The 5,041-nt window shown below is 37.9% G+C and overlaps 1 pseudogene; it reads left to right on the top strand.

The window, feature by feature from the left end:
• Positions 1–1,880: 1,880 nt before the first annotated feature.
• On the top strand, positions 1,881–2,879 carry LOC114902829 (annotated as a pseudogene).
• Positions 2,880–5,041: the final 2,162 nt, after the last annotated feature.

Below are 5,041 nucleotides of genomic sequence, written 5' to 3'. Positions count from 1 at the left end.
TTCTATAGTATATTGAACACAGGAAAAAGAAAAACAAAATTTACAAATATTTTTTGATAAATATGAGATATGATCTATGTGAGGAATTTATTATATATATACACAGAGGTTTATCTCATGTAATACTCTGAACAACCTGTGTATTATTTGGCAGACATCCTTTGAGGTCTTGAATGTCTGATAAAAACCAAACAGATAAAAATTCTAATGGCGAAAATCAGTAAACAAGCAAAATCAATTAATATAATATACATGAGAGTTTAATAAGTACTTTGGAGAAATAATAGAGAAAAAAGATAATTGATGCTGGTGTTAGTGGGACATGAAAATTTTTCAAGTGTGCTGTACTGCATACGTCTATTAGCATGGATGATTAATTTTCTTCTCCTGTGCATCTCTGTACAATAGCATCTAGAAAGCTAAAAATTACATTTCCCAAACATCCTTGAAACTAAAATCCTTTGTACAAAAAAATGGACCAATTTTGGTTCATTTGAGTGAGCTTCGTAAGGGAGAAATGAGGTGAAGACCATTTCTCTGCAGTCTTTGCTCTTTTCTAAGGAAAAATTATGGTTACAAAGTTCTAGATTTAGTCATGAATTTCATTCCCGTGTATCAAGAGTTGTAGTGAAAGCTGAATTCTAGGAGGCATTTCTAAAATCATAGACTACAGCCTACTTCCTCAGTCTCTCAAATTGTTTTTTCTAAACTTATTTCCATGTATTAAATCCTTTTCTGAGTGTGTGTGGGGGAGGGATAAATTGGGAGATTGGGATTGACATATATGCACTACTATATATAAAATAGATAACTAATAAGAACTTGCTGTATAGCACAGGGAACTCTGCTCAACACTCTGTAATGGCCTATGTGGGAAAAGAATCTAAAAAAAAAAAGAAAAAAAGAATGGATATGTTTATATGTATAACTGATTCACTAGGTTGTACAGCAGAAACTAACACAACATTGTAAATCAAATCTACTCCAATAAAACTTTTTTTAAAAAATCCCTTTCTGTTTAAATATTTAAATTGGTTGTCTTGAGTACTATAGGACATTAACAAAGGCCCCACTGAGAAGATGACTTGTGATCAAAGACTATGTGGATATATGAGAAAGAGCTCTCCAAGAAGATGGAAAACAAGGACCAAGATCCTGAAGTAAGAGAACACCTGACATATTCAACAACGAAGAGAGTCTGAGGGACCAGAGAAAAATGAGAAATATATATATATATATATATATATATATATATATATGAGATGAATGTAATTTTTCATGAAGAAGAAGGCTAAATATTGACAAGATGTAAGTTCTTCCCAACTTGACCTATAGATTCAATACAATCCCAATCAAAATCCTAGCAAATTATTTTATGGATATTAACAAATCAGTTCTAAAGCTTATATAAAGAAGCAAAAGATCCAGTATTGGGGGAGTAGAATAAAGTTAGAGAACTGACACTACCCAACTTCAAGACTTACTATAAAGTTACAGTAATCAAGACAGTATGGTATTGGTGAAAGAGTAGAAAAATAGATCAATGGAGGAGAATAGGGAGCACAGAAATAGACCCACATAAATTTATTCCACTGATCTTTGACAAAGAAACAAAAGTGATACAATGGAGCAAAGATAGTCTTTTCTATAAATGTAACAATTGGACATGCACATATGAAAAAAGAAACAAAAACAAAATCTAGACACAGACTTTATACTCTTTACGAAAATTAACTCTGGAGTTTTCCCCAGCTTTGGGTGGTGGCTGCTGCTGGGCTCCGGCTTCCCAACGGCGGAGGGCAAGGCGGCGTGGACAGCGGTCCCGGCACCCCGTGCCCCGCCGCCCGCAGCCGCGCGCCCGCCCGCCCGCCGCGCCCCGAGCTCTCCGCTCTTCGCCTCAGTGCCCGGCCGCCGCCGCCGCGGCCCAGAGAGCGGTCCAGATGCAGGCCATCAAGTGTGTGGTGGTGGGAGACGGAGCTGTAGGTAAAACTTGCCTCCTGATCAGTTATACGACCAATGCCTTTCCTGGAGAGTATATCCCCACTGTCTTTGACAACTATTCTGCCGATGTTATGGTGGATGGAAAACCGGTGAATCTGGGCTTGTGGGATACAGCTGGATAAGAAGATTATGACCAATTACGTCCCCTATCCTATCCGCAAACGGATGTATTCTTGATTTGCTTTTCTCTTGTGAGTCCTGCATCATTTGAAAATGTTCGTGCAAAGTGGTACCCTGAAGTGCGACACCACTGTCCCAACACTCCTATCATCCTGGTGGGGACGAAACTTGATCTGAGGGATGATAAAGATACGATTAAGAAACTGAAGGAGAAGGAGCTGACACCCATCACCTACCTGCAGGGCTTGGCCATGGCCAAGGAGATCGGTGCCGTCAAATACCTGGAGTGCTCGGCGCTCACGCAGCGAGGTCTTAAGACGGTGTTTGATGAAGCTATCCGGGCGGTTCTCTGCCCGTCCCCCCGTCAAGAAGAGGAAGAGAAAATGCCTGCTGTTGTGAATGTCCGGGCCCCTCCCGCCTGTCCCCGTCCCCCAGGACCCTTTGTACGCTTTGCTCAAACGGTGGAGCTTTCGCACTCAATGCCAAGTTTTTGTTACAGATTAGTTTTTCCATAAAACCGTTTTGAACCAATCAGTAATTTCTAGGTTTTGTTTGTTTAAAGTGTAAGAGTTCAAACTTTCACATCCTATTAAAGTTTAGCCCTAAGATGACGAGCTTCCTTAAAGCCTTATTTCTCAAAGCCCCTATTCTTGCTCAGATTAAGAGTTGCCAAAATACCTTGTGAACTAAGTTGCATTGTTGGGCTAAGAACACTAAGCACTAAACTGTTCAAAGACCTTTGTCTGGAAGAGACTAGCTTCTGAGGCAGGAGATGCAGACGCTCGCTAATGAGTTTCAGACGCGAAGAGCAGTACAGCCTCCTTCCTGAAACGTTGCCATTTAATGCATCCTGATTTACCAGCCCACGTTCACTACCTAACACTGTACTGTACATCATAATGAATGAGTGTAACAGCTCAGCTCTTTGGATCAATCTTTTTGATTTCGTAGTGAGATTTTTAAAACAAATTAGTGTATTAGCTTTTGTGAGATTTTGAACAGAGCTTTTACTCCCATGTTCCCTCCGATGAAGCACTCTGCTCTGGCCGTGGGTGCACTGGGTGGAGTGTGTGGAACACTTGTGATCAGAGGATGAAGACAGTATTTTAACAAAATATGGAGATTAATTTACACTACATTGTATACGTAATAATTAAACTATTAAAAGTGTCACGGGTAAACGTTTTAAAAGGTTAATTTCTGTCAAACGTAGTAGATGATGAAGAAAGGCCGGTATTATCAGTAAGTGTTTTCTTAAGCTTTTCCTTTTCCTTAAACGTGCCCATCCCTCCTGAAATTGGGCATTTAATCCATCTTTGACCTCATCATTCTCATAGTTGCTAACTTAGTAAGTTCTTATAGAACCCCTTCTTAATGAGCAATATGCCTCCTTGTATTATAAAATCGTTCTGAATATGCATTAGAAATTTTTTTTTGTAGATTAGTAAAAGTGCATTCCTGTTTTCATGTTACCTTATCCAAAGCTAGTAAGTGCTTTCCTTGGTTTTCTAGTAACTAGGTGTAAAAATCCTATGTTGCAGCTTTACAGTTTTTAAAATACTTAGATATTCTTAAACTGTAAACCCTGCCAGATCAACGACACTGCACCTGGACTAATAACACTGACTGCCTCTTGCTTCACAGCGTGCACACGCTTCCTGTCCTTGCCCTAACGATGTTCCTTGGGGTCTGTGAGGTTCTGTCAACCCCGTGCTCGTGCTAACGAAGTTCTGTACAACTTACCCACTGGCAAGAATACGAGCTTGGACCTTTCAACCACTAGAACAAAATTTTTTAAATTGACAGTTGCAGAATTGTGGAGTGATTTTACATTGATCTTTTGCTAATGCGATTAGCAGTATGTTTTGCATGTATGACTTAATAAATCCTTGAATCATGAAAAAAAAATTAACTCTGAATGGACCTAAATGTAAAATGCAAAAGAATAAAACTCCTAACAGGAGAAAACCTACATGGTCTTAGGTATGGTGATAACTTGTTAGATACAACACAGATACAATCCATGAAAAGATTAATTGATAAGCTGGACTTTATTAAAATCAAAAACTGCTCTGAGAAAGACAATGTCAAGAAAATGAGAAGACAAGCCACAAACTGGGAGAATATATTTGCAAAGATACAACTGATAAAGGACAGTTATCTAAAATATATGAAACCCTTAAAAGTCATCAATAAGAAAATACATGACCCATTTTAAAAAAATGGGCCAAAGACCTTAACAAACAGCTCATCAAAGGATAAATATAGTTGAAAAATAAGCAAATGAAAAGATGTTCCACATAATATGTCATCAGGAAAATGTAAATGAAAACAACAATAAAGTACCAGTACACACCTATTAGAATGGTAAAATCTGGAACACTGACAAAACCAAATACTGATGAGGGTGTGAAACAAGAACACTCATTCACTGCTAGTGAGAATACAAAATGGTATAGCCACTCTCAGTTTCTTACAGAATAAAACATACTCTTACCATACCCTCCAGCAATCCCACTCTTTCATATTTACGCAAATGAGATGAAAACTTATGTCCACACAAAAATTTGCACATGGATGTTTATAGCTGCTTTATTCATATTTGCCAAAACTTGGAAGCAACCTAGATGCCCTTCAGTAGACTAATAGATAAATAAACTGTGATACATTCAGACAATGGAATATTATTCAGTGATAAACAAAGAACTATTAAACCATTAAGAAGAAACTTAATTGTATATTATGAAATAAAATATGTCAATCTTAGAAAGCTAAAAACTTTAGCTTTTATGTCCAACCATATGACATTCTGGAAAAAGCAAAACTGGAAAAGACAGTAAAAAACTGGAAAAGTCAGTAAAAATCTCAGTGGTTGCCAGGGATTGTGGGTTGAGCATTAAATAGGGAGAACACAGAGAAT

This window comes from Monodon monoceros, unplaced genomic scaffold (assembly GCF_005190385.1).
Source record: "Monodon monoceros isolate NGI ecotype Baffin Bay Population unplaced genomic scaffold, NGI_Narwhal_1 Super_Scaffold_20, whole genome shotgun sequence".
Classification (NCBI taxonomy): domain Eukaryota; kingdom Metazoa; phylum Chordata; class Mammalia; order Artiodactyla; family Monodontidae; genus Monodon; species Monodon monoceros.
Note: the sequence above shows the minus strand (reverse complement) of the source record. Positions and strands in the feature narration are given on the sequence as shown.